The 19969-nt window shown below is 48.8% G+C and overlaps 1 long non-coding RNA gene across 1 annotated transcript; it reads left to right on the top strand.

Moving 5' to 3' along the window:
- Window positions 1-1953: 1953 nt before the first annotated feature.
- LOC106148718 lies at window positions 1954-16296 on the top strand. Its single transcript, XR_001234374.1, has 3 exons — window positions 1954-2238; window positions 6032-6186; window positions 16135-16296. It is a non-coding gene; the product is annotated as an uncharacterized LOC106148718 (long non-coding RNA).
- Window positions 16297-19969: the final 3673 nt, after the last annotated feature.

Genomic DNA, 19969 nt, shown 5'->3' with positions numbered 1-19969 from the left:
CCACGGGTCCTCCCTGAGTCTCTTGCCGTCAACAACCCAGGGTTTCTCCTTCCGAACGTCAGGCCAACCAGCCAGACCTCGGCCGTTGCCTATGCTACGTGCTTGTTCAGAGCTTCACACTACACCCACATATACACGAAGCTTCACGCTTCGCACGTACACACAGCTTCACCCTCCACACCAGGCGCGAGCAGGCTCCCTTTTTACTGGTGGGAGGACGCGTGGTGATGACGTCTCCTTTGCACTGGGGGACATCGCCCAGACCGCCGAGGCCCTACAACCTCTCCCAACCCGGGGGCCCCTGCACTGTCTCGAGGCATTGCTTCCACCCCTGGAGCCTTCTACTTACTGGGCACGTCTGTCTGCCCCAATCCAATCCACACGAATCACCGTATACTGAAACAACGAACCAACATGACCTGGAGGGTCCAGGTGGTGCACATCTCTTCAGATCTGCATGGCTGACAGTGGAGAGATAACCGTAACCAGAGGCAGAGCTTTACCACCTTTGGTCCCCAGCTGTGAAGTGCTCCTGGCTGCCTCTCCCTGGAAGGAGACAGAACTGAGGGCTTGTGGCGCAGTGGACCTGAGCCGGGGCTCCTTTCTCCTCTGGTGCCCACTCTGGGAGGGGCCAGGCCTCTACCTCCACGTGCAGCCCGTAGCCTGTGCCCAGCAGCCCTCAGAACATCTGGCTCTGCTTCCCCTCACTGGGCCATTCATTACCGTGTAGAACAGCGTCCATGGTCCTCCGGGTTCCTTCCTCCAGCAGGTCTGGCCTCTCTCGGTTGACAGCAGCCATGTCTGAAACCTGTCCCAGCTCTCTGAGCCTGACAAGCCTGAGCAGTCCCTGCTGGGCTGTCCTCTGGACCCTCAGCTGTCATCGTGGTTTCTCTGGACGGCGTGGAGTAAGCAAGGTCCCTGCTGACTGCTCACTGCACCCAGAGGTCCACAGGCTTCTCACTCCCCATGTCACTTTGACGTGTTCCTCACTGTAATTGTGCACTTTGTGTCCTATCAGCAGTGCCACCTCAGGGCCCTCCTGGAGCAGTGCCACCCACGCCAGTCCTGGACCAGAGCAGATAGCACCACCCAGCCCAGCAGCCTCCACCAGCACTTCTCTGACCACGTGAGAAGCAAGCGTCGCCAAGCCCTTATCCCCCATGCAGCTGGCTGGCAGCGTCTCCAGCCTCGGGAGAATGCCCACTCCAGCCTGCCCACGGTGCCGCGTCTTTTCATCCACCTCCAGCTCTCTGCCATCACAAGTCTCGTATTTCATTTCACATTGCCTGGGCCGCCGTCATGTTCCTAGAGTAAACTCAGCCCTGTGTTACCGCCATTTCCCGGGGCCTGCCACGGTACAAATCCAAAGTACCAGGAAAGTGTCCAAAGCCATAAATCCTCCCCGCTCAGCATGCAGCACACACAGGCACCCGTCCCACTTGGACGCTCTGACTCCTGCCCACCCTGCCAGCTGCTCGTGAAGCTGTCGCAGGACAGTTTCCCTCCCTCTGCCTGCCCAGCCCTGCTCCACTGCACACTGCACCCAAGGAGCTCGGGCATGTGGCAGGCGGTGCGTCTCCACAGGGGTGTAGTGTGTCATGTCCTGTCGTGTCGGGGAGAGTCTCTGTGCGCATCATAGTCAAGTGGGGGACACTAGCCTCTGACGGCCCAGGGAGTGCAGACAAATCCGGACAGTCACGACATCTGAGTGCGTCACTGCACATGTCCCAGTTCCAAGCCTGAGGGTCCCACTCCTGCCTAATCAGGGCCCTAACCTCACGTAGACAACTCCTCAGGGCTGAAGATCTAACTTCTTGGTGTTCTAATGCCTTTGTATTAAGTCTGAGGTCCAGTCCTTGGCTTTCGCTGCTCTCTGTTTTCAGAAGAGAGCTCTGGCGTGTTGTCAAGGAGCTCTGCCTGGCTGTCACCACCTCTAACGTGTCTTGCTCCGCTGTGTTAATGGCCCCAGCAACAGCAACCTGGCTCCCGAGTCCCCGAGCACACAACTCTCGAATACCCGGGGTCGTCCTTCTCAGTCTTCGCTGGCCCACATACACCATGCCTCTTCGCCACTGGGGAAAGATGAGAACTGGACCAACCCTGCATGCCAGGGCTGTCCGTGCTCCACCTGCCGCCACACTGGAGTCCTCGCTGCCGGTCAGCAGCACAGCTCAGCTCTGAACTCCTCGCTGTGTTTCTTGGGAAACAAACTCAGTGTCCACTGCAGGCTCAGGAACGGTAGGGGCAAGGAAGCAACAGCGGACAGAGGGAGACTGGCGCTGCATGACACCCTCAGACTCACCCCGTGAGCAAGGGCTTCATCAGGCAGTCCTTGGACTGGGGATCTCCGAGGGGTGTGCCTCCTGAAAGGCAGCTTGCTGGCCAGGGGAGGGTCCTGGGGAGAAAGCTGTGGTTGCCAGCATCTGACTCTGCCCAGAACGGAGGAAGCAAGGGGCTCTGGGATGAGAGCACTTTACGTGCGCCGCAGCATCCATTATGGCAGCAGAGGGATTTGTAGGCAGAGAAGAGTTAAAACTCACAGCCCAGGTAACTAGGCACGCTGGGGACGCGTGGTATTTATTTAAGCAAAATCCTGAGAGTGTTTAATGGCACTCACCTGAATCCAAGCCTCAGGATTTCCCACCTATCTAATAAAGGGCCGGTTCATGGCCCGCTGAGGCTCACGCTCGCCCTTTCCTGACTTCCCTGTTCCGCTCCGTTTGCTTTTCCCTTCAGCGTGTTCCTGAGTATTTCTACAGACCTGGTCTTCGGGGCACAACTGAAATATCAGATGTCATCACATGCTTTTCTTTCTTTCAGGGTCTCTGAACTCAGAGCTTGAGCTGTAGTGGTTTTTTCACCTGAAATCTATAGATATTATTTCAGATTTCATTTGTAAGAAACCTTATTGGCAGCAATTCACCTGATTGATTTTAGAGCTGCGGAGTCACCCACAGGACATTGGTTTGGCCCTAAACTTTGTCTCACCCCTTGCCTGTGAGGCCGTACTGGGCAGGAACTTTGTCTCAAGTCTTGTCTGAAACAATAGGCTGCCTCAGCCCTGTTTATCAATTATTATTTACAGTAGGGACCCAGAACCTTAAAAGAGGTGTCACTGAGCCCAGGTTCCAATGGCTACGGCATTTGGTTGAGATTTGCGTTTCTTTGGTTTTTAAAACATTTGCACATATGTCTGCTCTGCGCTGAGAACACTTGAACTTGGTGGAGCCCTTTCATATTTTCCTTATGTGGTAGCAACCTGGTTATCTCGGATATTAACATGAGGTCTAACTGGATTTTGAGATCACAGGACCGAGCCCATCACTGCGTTTCTGAGACAGTGCTTCCTATGACACCAGCTTAAAAACACCTGCTCTTTCACCAAACTGATGGCACACTTTTAATCATGTTTACTGTCCTGAAGTCAGTGTGTCTTCACGCTGCTGTCTCCCGGGTGAACTTTCTGGGACGGTCCCAGCCGCCGACCCAAAGTCAGGGCCTTAAAACAAGACAAGTTTATGCATGACCCAGCTCAGATATTCAGGTCTCAGAACCCCGACATGGGTCTCACTGGACTAATGCCAGCGGTTGGTGGGGCTGTGGTCCTTGGTGGCAGAATCTGTTTCCGGTCTCTCCCAGGCTCCAGAGCTGCCCTGGGCCTTCCTCTTCCTTCTCCAGAGCTGGGAACCGCAGGCTGAGCTCTCCACCCCCCAACCTCTCTAGCCGCAGGCTGTCTCCCTGGTCTGCAGCACAAAACCTCTGTGCTGATGGTGGCCCAACGGACCAGCAAGGACGACCTTGATATTTTAAGGTCAGCCGACCGGCAACCTTAACCACGTAGCAGTTTACCCCCAGCGTCACTTGGGCAGCTTGTTTGTTTACATACTGACTGTCCCCAGCATCGGTCCGGCAGGTGTCATTTGTGAAAAAATGGTCACTTTTATATTGCTCGTTATCTTATAAAAATTAACCAAAAAATACAATTAACCCGCTCATCGTTTCCAGGGATTAGGACAAAGACACGTTCGGGAGGGAGCATTCACCTGCTTCAGACACACAAGATGACATGATTTGCAATCCTTGGCTCTAACCCTAGAGTTAATGGCATCTTACATTAAATAAACAAAACAGTGTGTGCATAATCAATTTTAATGTTTGTATTTTTAAGTATATAAAATATACAAGTATATTCATTTTTCCGAGGACATAATTTTGCCCTGTAACCCTGAGTGACAGTGCCACCACTACTAAATGCAACATTGGAATTCTAAGCATTGTGTGTTGGATTCCCTGGAGAAGCTGCATCTCTGCATTGAGGAATAACAGCCAAACACGAAGAGCAACTCGAACTCAAGCTGGTGGGCAGGGCTCATTTGAGCAATGAGACGGGGAGAGCAAGCTCACAACAAGAAGCCAGCAGCTTATCACCCCTTCGTGTGCTAGGGCTAGGCTGAGTGGGGCCGGCAGGGTAAGCTTTGCCTGCTGGTCCACAGGGAACATCTCCCACCCTGCTGCTCCCCTACCCTGCCGGGCGCTGTGCAGTCCCAGCTGAGCTGCTGACCCGTGTGCCCGCCAAAGGGACCCAAAAGGACAAGAAAGACAAAATCTGGGGAAAGGAAAGTTTGACTTCGAGATGGTAGCAGGGCGTATTCTATGACTGCATGGAGTAGAATTCTAAGTCGATACTAAAAGAGCGACCAAAATCATCTTAGCAATTCGGAAACTTAAAGGCACTCTTAAATAAACATTAAATAAATCCTAAAGATGAAATAAAAAGAGAAATTAGGAACTGTTTAGGTAATGAAACCTATGAGGTACAGCAAGTTCTTTACAAAATTAAGTTTATGAACTTAAATTATTTGCCTTTACAGGAAAAAAAGCTAAAAATTAAAGAATAAATCCTCCTGAAAATTAGAAAAATGAATACTCAGTAGCCCAAAGAAGCTAGGAAGCAAGCATTAATAATAACAGATGAAATTAAAAAATAAAACACCATAAAATGCGAAGAATAAGTGTACCATAAATAGCTCACTCTCTAAAAAGACAGGATTTAAAAATAAAAGATTCAAAAGCCTGATTAAAGGTAAAGGAGAGAGTGTGCATGATAACCACAGATGTAAGGAAGCTGAAAAATCATGAGAGTTCCATGCGCAAATTCATGGAAAACAACTTTGAAAATCCAGAGGAAATGGATGACTTCCTCAATGAATATAAATCACCAAGATTGATCTAAAGAAGTGGACGCTTCCATTGCCGCAGGGGAGGCCAGCATTGGTCAAAAGTCAACCTGGTGGTGGGGCTTAATACAATCTTTCAACAGTTACAGTTGCAAAATTGTTTAAAAAAATGTTGGACTATAGAAAAAGATGGAAAACTCTTGAAGTTATTTCATATAGCAAAAATCATACCAAGATGTATGAAAAACATCAGTACACCAAAAAAGAAAAAAACTCTAGATAAATCTCACTATGAACATAGACATAATACTAAACCAAACATCTGCAAAAATGCAATCAAAATGCCAAAGGAGTGGCGTTGTATGACCAAGGAGGGCTTGTGGAAGGTAGCTTAATAATAAGAAATTTATCAACATAATTCTTTATGTAAACACATTAGGTGAGAACAAGTCACTGAAGATATTCATAATACCAAAATTTAATATCTCTGTAAACCTCTAAGAATAATAGCAATACAAGAAAACAACTGACAACACCAACTGCATGCAAAAAATCCTATTTTTCCGAAGTAGCAAAATGCTGCAATCATCTTGAAGTTAGAAATTTAGCGAATATTCCTAGTTTCTTCATTATTTGTTTCCAATTTTGGGAAAGAATAAAATTGGCAGTACTTACACTGGAAAAGAAGATACATAACTATGTCTTTTCTATTGGTAATAGAAATGCACTCCCAGGAAACACATAAAAATTTCAAGTTAAAAACAAACAAACAAAAACTTTTGATGTTAACAAAATCGGCAAGGTAGCTGGACGTAAAATAACTATCTAAATGTCAATATATTTGTTCCACTTAGGTTCCTAAAAATGCCAAATGAGAAGATATTGTGTTTATAGTAGCAAAAGCAGGAAAGTACCTGGAATGAATGTTTCCGGGAAAGATGGAGAGGATCATACCACTATCAAAGACAAAAAAGGAGATCAAGCAAGTGGAAAGACATCCGACTTATGGGTGAGAATTCTTAATTTCATACAAGCATCAATTATATAAATGTAATGTCTTTCTCATTAGAATTTCAAGAAGATAATGTTTTAAAGGGATGGGAGGAAGGTTAGATATTTTTATAGTAAAATATATTTGAAGGACTGTGTGAAAAGGATAGAAGTGCAAGACATCTAAGAGACAGTAGAGAATCAATGGATATAGAAAAATAACTGCATGAGAGACGGTATTCACAGGGGTGTATGTGTAATATACAAAGGTTTACAATTTGATTTTAAAAGATAAAAATCTAATAAATAAACATGAATATGAATAGGTATTTTTAAGTAAATGCAATTATTGAACAAATATATTGTTTAAACACATCCAAACTGCCAACCAGCAATTGTACTTACAGTTGGGAAAATTAAAGTAACAATGAAATTTTTCTTTCTATGAGTGGCAAAAATTAAAGAGAATCTATACAATTCTATTTGCTCAGAAACACCAGAAAGAGGCCCTCACACATACTGTTAAATATAAATGTGATGTGTTGTAGTCCTTTTGGAAAGTAATACAGCAACTCCTGCACAAATCTAAAGCACATAGAATAGTCTCTGATCCTGTAATCTCAACTTCTTGGAATCTATCCTAGAGATATAAAAGCACCACCAGTAAGCGAAGACATCTGTATAATAATGTTTATTCAAGAATTTTACATAGTAAAAAAAGATGGAGACAAAATGGTTAAATTATGGCCAGATTCACAAGATGGAATATTAAGTAGCCATTAAAAGGGGTAAACAGGAAGTGCTCCTGTGTATCAGTTAGTGTGTGGAGAGGTCCATGAAAGTCTGCTTGTAAAAATCCTGCTTTATTTTTGTGTATTCATGTATACGTCTGTATATAATTGTATGAAAACAGGGGACATTATAAAATACATAGTAGCATAGGTCAGTAGGACAGGGGAAAAAGGACAAAAAGGAATGCAGAACTCAGCAAAAAGAGAAAAAAAAGTTAGACTTGACTTTAAGAATGAAACATGATCAAATTCTACAGTATGTAGGTTAAAAAGCTGTGGATGCATACACAAAATTTTTAAAATGGGCAAATGGAAACACCAGCTCTTGGACTGTGATTGAAAAACCATGCGACTGAATTAAGACCCGGGGGAACAATAGCGTCATAAAGCTACAATCCTGTCTCTATGGCAACTCACAAAGTATCTTCGCAGAGCTGTTCTCACAGCTCCCACACGTACAATCAAAACAAATATGCCAAACACTAAAATTTAAAGAGAATTGGTCATTTTATGTGTTGTATTAACACGTTTAATAGTGTCATTGTACATAATGTGAAATTTATGTTAAATCCATATAATATTATGCAGTCAAGGCCATCTATTTTTGTTTACTTTGATGACTGTGGTTTCTAAAGGCCTAATGGTTAAAGAAAAATTTTTGATGCAATAGTACAAAGTGATGATAGTACAAATAAATATTCCTCATTCAAATGCATGCATGCATATATGTGTGTACACTTGTGTATGTGTACATATTTGCACACACTATATACTATTGTGTATACTACATTTGTATACACTATCACCTTTTAAAAGTCACAATACTTATATAAATTAATTTCTATAATGGTACTAAAAGAATTAGCTATGCTGCCCCCTGTGAAAATAATAATATATAGGTAAATAATGTAGCTTCCATTATGGCTTTTGTCATTGTCCTCCATGCAATTTTATCTGTTAAAAGAAAATCCACCTGGAATTTTGTTGAAAAGAAACAACCTAAAAGTTGTGGAAGATGGAATTTTGGAAAAAGTATAATTGTTGGTGTATTCCATGAGTCAAATTTCACAAATACTGGAAATTGAAGTTGCAAAGCAATTACACAACAAAGTCTCACAAAGTAGTAGGTCTTCTGGTGCATTTAGAAATAACTGATTAGACTTTGGAGTCTATTGAAGATTCTCCCTCACCAAGGATCTCCCTCCTATCCAGCTGGATCCAGCACTCCCTCTAATGCAATATAACAACCATTGGTGTATTCCTACCATCTTGTTTAGTGAAGCTCTGTATCATTTCTAAGTTTTTTTTTATATTTTTTCTCTCTTTAATGGTTTGATCAATCTTGCATTTTTACATCTGGTAATCTGAGCAACCTCATTGAAGATAACAATATATAACACAACAACCACTATTAATTCCTATCATTTTGTTCTGAAACCCTGCATCACTTTTTATTGTTTTAGTGTCATTTTATCTTTGTCTATGTTGTTATTTTGATATTATTTTTAAAATTCTCTTTAAAATAAAATAAATAATTTTTTTAAAAAAATGCATCTTCTTTCTCCAAGCTGCTATCCCACTCCCTGGACAGGGCCCTTGGCCCTCCCCTCAGCGCCTGCACTGCAGGCCCCCACTCCAGTGGTGTCAGCTGTGTTCGTCCCACTCGCCCCCTGTGAGCTCCTGGAGGGCTCCGGCAGCCCCATCGAGTCTGCACGTACCTGGTCTCCTCTGCCCACCGCTGTACCCTCTCCCTCGTCCCGCTGTGCTCGAGCCTGCTTTAACCTGCCACCTTCTCACTTCCGGTGTTTCCGCAGAACTGACCGCCTTCCCCTCTGGTGAATTCTCATGTGCAGAGTGCCTCTGCCCAACTTGGAGCTGTGCCTCTTCCTTTGCAAACGCACTGCTGCCAACTGCTCTCAGTGCACCTCATGCACACACTTCGCGCCCAAAGCAAGACCCACACGCAAACCACCGGGACAATTCTTCCCTCGTTTTAGTGTCAAGCATAAGTAGTTTAACTAGCCATGCTCGATAATTAAAAGGCATTTTTTCCTTCTAAACTCTCACTGTACTATCAACCATGTTATGAAATTTATAATTTCTTATTTGTACAAACGGATGGCTCGGGGGGCACATGCTCAAACAATGACGTCAAATGCTCCTGAAACTCCTCAGTGGTCGGCGGACCGGGATGCGCTGCCGAGCGCCCCGCGCTTCTCCCAGACCCAGCTCCCATCTCAGCTGCCACCCTCACCGGCACGGCTCCCTGCTCGTGTCTCTGTAGCCAAAGCTCCCTTACAAACGTAGCGAGCTGTTGGGGATGAAAATAATGCATGAGACCAAGAAGTCACAAAGTAGGTGAGATGCAAGTAAAGGATAAATAATCCCAAATGCAATTCTTCTTTGTCCTCAACAGAAATCCTGGAGAGTTAGTTTCACATTGCCTGACTGGAGAGCCTATAAAAAGAAAACCTAAGATATATGCGACTATTATCATGAGTAAAAGATCATAATAAAGTTACCAAAAACAAACTGAGAACCATGTGGAGAGCAGCGCGTTTGAAGTTCGGTGCGTGCGCTCACGCAGACACTTGGCTCTGTGACTCTGCCACAAATCTTACTCCTTCTCTAAACAGACAATTAAAACGCCAAAGCAAGTTTTGATATAAACATTTTCACTTTAAAAAAATAGCAGAGTCCAGGACTGGGGTCAGTGCGCAGCACACGTGAGGGAGAGCCAGGTCCAGGCGGTCTGGGAATCCCTCCCCAACACATGGCCTCCACCTCAAGCCAAGCCCCGGAGCAGTGCCCCGCGGATCTGCTGTAGGCTGACAGAAAACTCCTGTGCTGCATTACACTTTAGCTTCTTTCCACTGCTATTATTTTAACAGATACTCGTTATAGGCATGCTTTGCTCTGTTATTATTTTTTTCCCCCCGCACAGGTTAGTTCAAAGTGTAGAGCCAAAGCTTTACAGAAAGCACTGATATAACAAGGGAGACCTGGGTCTCTAATTATCCCAGTGGACAACCACTTTTCCGTACAGCGACGTCCAAATGAGCCAGCACCCAGCGAACTCTGACTTGCCTTAGGTGGATAGAAACAGGCCAAGTTTCATCATTGAAAATACAGATGTCCTGAGAAACTGCGGAGATCTGGAAGGCCAGCAGTGGGTGTTACGCTTATCAGCACTATCTGTTGGAGAACAGATGCTGAAAAATTGAATGCTGGCACATTTTTAATAAATTTCTAGTGCTCTTAGGGGAAGTGGGTGAGTTTTATTCATAATAGCGGGCTGCGTATTTGTAGGATAGGAGAATTAGCATTCCTAACAAACTACAAAAAGTTTAAAAATAAGCAATCATTGTGGCCAAAGCAAGTATTCCTCACGAGAGGGGAGAAAGGAGGATGGGGGTGGCACCCAGGGACCAAAGACTCCAAACTGACCAGTAGCAGCGCGTTCCCTCTTCTCTGTGGCAGAAACCGTAGCCTTCAGTGACTGCCCAGGGCCAGGCCTTTGCTCCTGGGCTCTTCCTAGCAGACAGCTCCACCTTTCTCAGTCAGCTGAGCACAACCACGGGGCCGCTGTTGGAGCCCATCTACGATCAGCCACCTGGCTGTCCCCCAGATGCTGTGCTCTTGGGGGGCCGTGATACACAGGCACTCTGGAGTCAGCCAGCGAGGTCCCACCCTGGCTCCAACAAGCAAAGCCCCAAGGTCGTCACTTAGTGTCCGTGGAGCGTGGATGTTTGCAGAGAAAAGAGAGCAATAATTTTCACCTGACGACTGCGCAATGCCCCGCCCAGAGCCTGGCACACAGGCGCTCAGAGTTGGTAGTTGCTGGAGTTGTTTCCAGCCTGGCACCGGATGGAGAAGGGGTCCTGCGACCAGTAATGATGTCCATCGTCTCCAACCCAATGAGGCCAGATTGAGTCAACAGCGGAACACAAGCACCAAGAGAAGAGTTGTGCGTGGTTTACCTCAGCCACCCAGCTGGCTTCCTTCTCCCAGCACAGCACTCTCTGTCTGTCCACCCTGTCTCGCTCAGCGGCATCTCACCAGCACAGGCCTTCTGAGCAGCTTACAGCGACGTCCTGCGGGTCCTCCTTCACATCCTACATGGCACTAACGTCACCCAAGCACATTTCCACTGACTTGTTTATCAACAGCATTCTCATCTGGAAAGCAAGCTGCCTGGCACACGGTGGGTTCTCAATAAATATGTACTGAGTGGGTAACTTTCTCAAGAGTACGCTGCCGCCCACCAGGGAGTGGCCAGAGACACGAGAAGGCTGGCACGTCTTGCACGTGCCCTGCTGGGTCTCCTTCAGGAGGAGGGATGTCCGGGGCTGGCCTGCAGCTGAAAGTGACAAAGCAGAGTCTGAGGAATGTTGTTCCGCTGGGCGTATTCTCTACATCACACTGTCGTTCGTATCTTTAGGTTACTGTCGTCTCTTCTGATTTCAAGTTCCTAGGAAAAAGCAACCATATCTATAGAATTTCCCCTCACCACTCCCTTTAGTCGGTGTTGAGGGCTGGTAGTTTTTGCTACGTGGAAACAGTGTCTCCTAGAAGTGGTGCACGGTGCCTTGGAAAATACCATCTGTCTCCCAGGGACTCAGGATGTTAGCAGATCCCACAGAGCAGGGAGGAGGCGAACTTAGAGCTTCCAGTGATACAAACGGCCACAGCACTCGCACCACCAGGTTTGCCACGCCGCAGCAGAGCATGAGAATATTACTGTGACTTTAGATTTTAAACAGGATTAGAAGTAATATTTTACTTTTCTATGACTTACTTAAAAATCTTGTATAAGTTTGTCATGGAGACAATATTAATGAATAATACCAGGATAATTCAAGAGAAAGCGGGATTTTAGCTCTATTTAGAGTAGTTGCTCCAAATTACTATTTTCCCATGTATCATTAAATAGTGAACTCAATAATACTGATAGCCATCCAAATATACACACTGGGTGGACTTATCTCCAACTGAAGCATATTTCCCAGCAAGCAGAACGGTAGTTGCAGTTAAAATGTGTGAACTGCGTTTACAACGTGCATCTTACACCCTGAAGTTGGCTTTATTGGATTACAGTTAAGAGACAATTGACCCGGATGATGAATGCACAGGGTTTTAACTTCAAGCAATCAACTCGAGGTCACTTCTCAAAGTTGATGCCCAGATTTTAATGGATAATTGAAGATTACAAACCACACGCATAAGCTGATTAATTGTGATTGACACAGCTCCTGCTGCTAAAATTGGGATCGATGGCAAAGTACTTGTGTCACGGAGCTCATTCAGGCAGTGGTTTCCTTTTGTTAAGCACTATCTTCTTCCAAAGTGAGGAATCTCGATCAGCCCACAGCAAAACGTCCACACTGGCTCAGAAAACAGCCCCTTAGCACCAGCTGTTTTCAAAGGAAGCTGCGTAACACTCCGGGAGCCGATGCCTCTGCCCGCCTCGGCCAACTCTGAACTGTGAGAGCTAAATGCTACAACACTCTCTCGCCTGCGCTCCTTGGCAAGCAGTCACCAAGAAGGAGAGCAGAAAGAAGGCTAACAAAGCAAAAAGGAATCCTACCATTTATATCATTAAACCACAAACCCCGGCCTCAGCTACAGCACGTCATTGACATGTAATACATATGCTCACAGCTATGCAATCATTTCTAATGAGAAATAACTGAATAGTTACAAGATATACTTTCAATTTCATTTTCAACCTATGCTCATTAGCAGTAGTGGAGGCTAAATCTTACTTAAGTAGAAATGAATTTCAGTGTGCAAGATGAATGGATCAATTTATACAGAGGGTGAGATTCCCTGAGATAAACATATACTTATCCTAAGCAAGTAAAAGCTACATATCACCCTGTCTGTGGAGGAATACCTGAAATTTCATGCTTTTGAGAGCCTTAATTCTTTTTTTATGTACAAAAAAAGTCACACACTCAAAATGCTATTTTAAAATCAAAGAAATCTGCTCTGAATCTCATTTTACTATTTAATAGAGCAGCTGAAAAATGACTTAAAGATGTGGCCATATGGTGCGAAAATCCAGAATCCAGGAAAGAATGAGATACTGTAAACACGTAAGAAGCAATAACAGGAGTCGAGTCAGAGCGCGTTAATGAGAAGCCGGTGATGGTGCCGGTCTTTTATTGATTACATTTGAGGACACTGACTCACTAGTGTTTTCCAAAACACGAATTCTGCATCTCGAGTGTTGGAGGAATGCGGCAAAGTCACTTCCTCAGCCTGGAATGGTTTGCACAGAAAGATGCCGCGGAATAAATTACCACGGCTTCAGCGCAGCTCAATTAACTGAATGGAGCAGAGAAGTTCCAATCTGGTAGCCACGGAACCTGGCAGCATTTTTGCCTAAAGCATGCACGAGCGGATCGTGGAGCGTTTCAGCAGCCCGATGCTCAGAGGCCGGCCACAGGAGGGCCAGGAGGAGCGCCAAGAAACTTGCGTCCCCCCAGTGTCCCACAGGAAGCTGGCGTCACTTCCTGTCTGTCTTCTGAGGAATTCTGGTGTCCCTGTCCTCACTGAAGATCAGTTGATCCTTCTGTTCCCCGCAAGTCCCCTTCTGGTCCCCTTTTTTAACTGGACCTGCTGTCATGTACCCAAACCTCAAATCGGCTGATAAATGATCAAATTACCCACCCCTGGAAGAGAGCTGTCTGATTCCAACCCTACCCCACGGCTTGGAGTCAGCTATTTGTACGTTAATTCATTCAACAAAGATTTCCTGAGCATTGGAATTACAAAGGAGCATTGGAATTACAAAGGAGCATAGAACGGTCTCTGTTCTCGAAGAGCTCGTCGTCTAGTGCAAAACACCGTTGTGGACAGAATTTATAATGAAGGAGGTCAACACTTCGACCGAGGTGTGGAAATTGTCCAGGGAGGGCCTGGCTGGGGTGGCAGGGGACCCACACCTGTGTCCTTGGGGCGATTTTTCAGTCGAACTGGGCAGCAGAAACGTGGGTGTGTAAAGGCCCTGGGGACCTTTCCCTCACTGCCTTCCAAGGGTGTGGCGACTCCACACCCTCCTTCCACCCGGGTCCAGCATAGATGACAGAGACCAGGGAGGACTTCTTTGGGGCAGCTTCCCCAGGTCCCTGCAGCGTCTGGGGACAAGGCGCTGGTACAGGATGGAGGTGCTACCACCTCCGGCTCTGCCTTCGCACTCACTCTGCCCGCTGCCCCAGCCCACGGTCCCTGTGGCTGGGGACCTGGGAATCACAGCCTCGATACCGAAAGCCCCGCAGGCCCCAGCAACACAGCGAGTGCTGAGAGCACACGGGTGTGGACTCCACAGGAGAGAGGGCCAACAGCCTGGGACCCTGGTCCCCAGGCCGGCACGTCCTGCGTTCCCCTGCGGGCGCCTGGCCTCGGCCCAGCACTGCACCCTCCTGCACAACACTAAGATGAAAACAAAGGGCGCATTCATCACATTTTTTCAACAACTGGTTTCTTTCCTAAGTTTGAAAGAAAAACTTGGCAATCATCAAGCTGAGTTTTTATTTTTATATATTTTCTTCTTAGTGTCAAAATAAACTGGAAAAGGAAAAAAAAAAATAGCCCAGTGGTAAGAAAAAGAAAATACACAAAGCCCTTCAGAGCTCAGTGGGCCACACACTGCCACTGAGCCGGTGCTGCGCCAGGCATCACGTCCGGCTCTCAAGGCCCCCGCCCGGAGCAGCGCGTCCTCTCTGTAGGATGCGGCGACTTAGGGAAACCCCGACAGGCTCCCCGTGCTCACCCAGCTGAACATTTACTTTAATCACAGTGACATTTCCCAGGCGGTGTCATCCAGAAAACCTCATCTGAAAGAGGCGTATGAAAGAATTCGGTTGTGCATTCCAGGGAAATTGAACACAGGTGTCCCCACTCCAAGATGCTTTGGTTTATGAAAATGCAGCACTCCGCAGCCTGAGCACCTCCCCGGGGAGCTGATACCCAGAAAGTGCCCTGGGCGACTGCACTACCCACCGCACCACCCTTGCATTCTTGGGGTCAATTCCAGATGCTCCGCCACTTCCCAGACTCTTCCTCTCTCATCAGGGAAGGTGAGAGACTTTGAAGCAAGGAGCTTTCTGCAAGGCCTCTGACCTCCACTGCCCACAGGACTTGGCACCCAGTCTGTACTGAAAAGCCTACCCAGGACCACACCTCAGAAGCTGGGTAGCAGTGACGTGAGCGCAGAGGGAGGTTGGTGTGGCGGAGCTCGGCTATGGCCCCAGAGGACTCCTCAGAGGATACCGCAACACTGCCACTCAGGAGCTGGAGAGCGCGGCAGATGTGGGAGCAGGGGCAGATTCGAGGGACACGAAACACCCAGGACGCGTGCTCGCCTGGGTACCACGTGCTCAAGAAAGTGTACCCCACTGTGTCCTTACAACCATGTCACCCACATTTGCTGTGCGCCGACCCCGTGCCCGCCCCAGAAACGAAGGCTAAGCCCCTGACACCCAGCCCACACCGATGCACACCACAATTTGCCCCTGTGAGTGTGGGCGCATCTCACGCTCACGGCACCCCAAGTGAGATGCCACCGCCCTGCAGCACCTCGCCCCTGCTCTTCCCCTGCGTTTGCCACACTTCAAATGAGCTTCCAGTTCCCACCATCCCAGGCTTGACACCCCCACTTCTCACTAAGAGCCCTGCTTCTCCATTCGTCACCAGAGGCAGGCAAGGACCCGAACAGAGGCAGAGGGTCATTCTGGGGGAGCTCTAGCCCCCGCCTCAGAGACCTGCATTGGACACAACAAGGGGAGAGGTCCAGACAGGACGTGGTCCTGCAGCCACAGATGTCCGACCCCAGGAAGGAAGCTTCCCTGAGCTCGGCTCCTGCCCCACCCTGGGGGAGCAGGGCCGGCCCCAGAGCGAGGTCACCAGGGCTGGGACAGGTGACGCGGGCTTGACCACTTGGCATTCAGGGACCAAGCAGGTTTGCTAAAGCTGCAACATGTACGGTTACAAGCACCACCTTTAAGAAACGTGATCACCTACTCAGATAACAACGGTTTGCGATTTATCATTTTAAAGAAAATGTAAAGCAAATTTATCTTTCTAGAATGGTTGGTAGCTCCTGGTTAGTAATTTAACGTTTGAGGTGCAGCTTCCCACTCAGATATACTTGTGCTTTGTCTTTTTACCAGATTTATTTTTAAGACAAGACTTCTGGTCAGCTCCATTTCATATGACCGTGGTGAAGAAAGAGATAATTCAGCATATTTATAATTGCATGATGACTCAGTTCACAGGGACGGAGCTCCCTGCAGCACAGAGGCTCTTGTGGATGGGGAATACTACGAATTAAATGGAGAAAGAGACCTGGGAATATAGCTCAGTGACACTGCGCCTGCCTGGCAAGCACAAGGCTGTGAGTTCAATTCCTGGTAAAAAAAAAAACAAAAACAAAAACAAACAAACAAACAAAAAGAATTATAAATGCAAGATCTCACACTGGCTGGGTCCTGGTGCATATTTTGCAACCTCCTTCTCCTCCACTCCCTGGGCACCCTCAGCTCTGCTCACCTCACCCCTGCTGAGTGTCCACAGGTGATAGGAGGGTTCCTGGAAGCAGCTGCTGCCACATGGGAGCTGGAAGAATTGAGCGACACGCAGAAGAGACTGCAAACCACACAAATACCCTATGAAATCCCATTACCCTCAGGCAACTTCCCCTTTATCTGGTCCAAAAATGTGCACAGCCACTCCCAGAACCAGCCACGTCTCTCGGGGGGCCCAGGCAAAGGGGAAGCATCAGTCTCATCTTGAAACGTGTTCAGAACTTCGCAGCTGCGGTGTCATGGCCCCGGCCAGACCTGCTTCCACTGCTCCAGCTGCTGCTCGCCAGTGAGGAAGGGGGACAAGCAGAGGCGGGAGGTGCAGTCCATTCCACAAAATGTGCCTAGAATGCCGCCCTTCGCAAGCCTCACCAGCATCTTTCTGGGGGCTCTGAACACATCATTTGGGACTTGGAAAGTCTTTGACGAGAGTGAAGATGCTGCAAGCCTAAGGACCATTAGGGGGATGGTCAGTTGAAAGGTAAGAGGTACTGGACAATCTGACGGTCTCTCCAGGATGAAGTTTTATCCTCAGGGACTCTACAGTCCAGTTAGCAACCAAATAAGAGAAACTGGCACAGCCCTGCCATTACTCACATGCAGAGGCGGACAGTCTAATTGCATAAAACGTGAGACTGGGAACTCAAAAAAGAAACAACCAGCGAGTCCACATGGTAGGCTGGCTGGGTGCTCTGGGGTGCCGGTGCACACTCCAGCGCCACGCCTGCCAGTCAGGGCAGCTCTCCTCCTGGACTGCAACCCGCAGGGCCAGTCTGGGCCCTGCAGCCCGCTCGGCTCGGGCTGGAGGGGCGCACGATTCCAGCAACCTCCCCAGGAATGCGCACAAACGTGTGGCTCCACCCAGGGCACCCCGCTGGGAGGAGCCAGTGTGGGCTCTGCCGTCACCCTGACCCCCAGGCCAGGCAAGCAGGGCAGAACCCACAGGGAGGAGAGGCCAGTGGGTCTCCAGCTGCAGCCAGAGCCACAGGCAGCAGCTCAGCCTGGGGTGACTGCAAAACACAGAGCAGGGGGACACCGAAGAGGGGCGAGGAGGGCAGGGCCAGGGAGGGGCCGGGGCTGGACAGAGGGGCCAGGCCCCGAGCAGCCACAGGACTGCATAGGGCCCAGGCTGGCCAGAGCTCCAGAGCCGCCGGCCCGGGGAGGGGCGCTGTTCAGGGTTGGAGCGGGAGGGAGGGAGGGAGGGGCGCCTGGGGGACCCACGGGGGAGAGGGGTCCTGCTTTCCAGTCACGCTCCAGAGGCTGCCAAATGCGTGTCTGACGGTGCTTGACCCCAAGGCCGTGCCAGTGAGATGAACATGGCGGAGCCGAAGTTCACTCAGGCTTTCTCGCTTGGACCGTACTGATTATCTTCCTTCTGTTCTAAAACACAGGAGTGAGGCTGGGCGTGGTAGCACATGCCTGTCATCCCAGCACTCCGGCACTCAGGAGGCTGAGGCAGGAGATGGCTGTGAGTTTGAGGCCAGGCTCGACATAGTGAGACCTGCTCCTGGTGCAGGCAGGGTTTCCTCAGTGAGGCAAATGGGCTAGGGGGAGGTGCAGAAGGTGGGGGTGGGCACCCCTGCCGGTCCCAGGGTCAGAGAGCAGAGGAGGGAGGGTACATGCAGCTGAGAGACCAAAGGCTGGTGTCACACAGCATGAAAAATGTAGAAGAAGCCAGGTGCAGTGGCACACACCTGTAACCTCAGTTCCTTGGGAGGCTGAGGCAGGAGGATCACAAGTTTGAGGCCAGCGTGGGCAACTTAGAGAAACTGGTCCCCCAAAGGGGAAAGAAACTCACCCATTTAGTTCTGTTTTTCACATTTTAGCTCATCTCACTTCATCTGCGACTAGGGACAAAAGAGCCTAGCAGAGCTGTCCAACGCCGCGCTTTCCAAGGGGTCTCCTCCTGCCTTTCTGTGGGAGAGCGCGGTCCTCTTACCCGTGACCCTCGGGCCGGGAGCCGCACACACGCTCACCTGGCGCCATGGCTCTCCGGCCTGAGCACAGTCCCAGCTGGGCCGTGCAAACAGCCGAGTCCAGGAGCCTCTCAGAGTGGCCGCGGGCACCCTGTCCTGGGACCCGCAGGCTCCCGGTGCAGACAGAGCCCAAGAGCGCTGACAGGGAACCACACTGCGTGTCCAGCCCACAGACGACAGGGCCCCCGGGGGCCTCCCCTGGAGCGGTCCTTGCCGGCCACAGAGCTGCTTCCCAGACAACACAGACCCTGCCGCTGGCGCACCCACCCTCCGGCAAAACCACAGCCCTTGCAGCCGGCTGAACTTCCTAAGGCACCGAGCATGGCCCACGGGAGGCGGGCAGCAGGATCGCGGAGAAGGGAGGGGAGCTGGAGGCGTGGTGAGAGGTGTGTGCTGACAGCAGTCACCCGTGCTCTGAAGTGGAAAGCTGGACCAAAGGCCAAACGCGATCGACCGTTTTAAGCTGCTAACTAAGCTTCACCTGCACACAGCACCAGAGTCCATTGTAGCAGATTTCAAAAGGAAACACAAGTGCTCGCATGCTGTGTGCATTCGTGGCTATTAGAAATCCACCAGCATTGATTTAGAGACTATGAATGGAGTGAACGTCTTATTCAGACGTTTGAGTTTTGCTTTTTCCTGACTTTTGGGAACAAATACATTTTGTTGTTTTTTAACTGTGGTAAAATATACATAGTGTGAAATTTATCCTTTTGCAGACTTTTACCTGTGCAACTCGGTTTCATCAGGTACGTTCATATTGCGGCCCAACCTGCTCATCCTTCTCCAGAGCTTTTTCATCCTCAAACAGTCAAATAAGCCCCATGCACTGGCTCATATCTATAATCCCAGCCACTTAGAGGCTGAGGCAGGAGGATTGAAAGTTATGGCCATCCTCGGCAGCTTAGTGAGACCCTATCTCAAATTTTTCAAGAGGAGCCGGAGGGGTAGCTGGGTAGAGGGCGTACCTCATAGGCACGAGGCCTGGATTCAACCCTGAGTACTGCAAAATAAACCAACAAACAAACACGGAAATGGTGCGTCTCTCCAGTAGCTGTCTGGTTCCGAATGAGCTGAGCCCGAAGCCCACACTGATGGGAACCTGAGAAGTAACAGGTTACTGGCAAAGGAATCAGCCCTCCTACAGCCCGGACTCGACCCTCAGTGTCACGGGCTTTACCCGCTCATCTGTCGATTCCCAACACCGAAGCAAAGTTCTGGAATCGGCCTGGACTCGGGCTGCTAAGGGTGTGGTTCATCCTTACACTGCAGCACACGAACACACACTCACTTTCACACTACCGTGCATAGACATCCACTGCCGAGGCTGTGTCCAGCTGCCCCCCCCGGGGGTCATGGGGTCACAGGTGGGCTTTTCAGAGGTGGGGTGTGGGATGCTGGGATCAAGAGTGTGTGAGGCCTAATTAAGCCCACTGATTGGTTTGGCA

The sequence above is a fragment of the Chinchilla lanigera genome, unplaced genomic scaffold (assembly GCF_000276665.1).
Source record: "Chinchilla lanigera isolate Chin_1 unplaced genomic scaffold, ChiLan1.0 scaffold00002, whole genome shotgun sequence".
Lineage (NCBI taxonomy): Eukaryota > Metazoa > Chordata > Mammalia > Rodentia > Chinchillidae > Chinchilla > Chinchilla lanigera.
The sequence above is the reverse complement of the archived record's forward strand: the minus strand, read 5'-3'. Positions and strand labels throughout refer to the sequence as shown.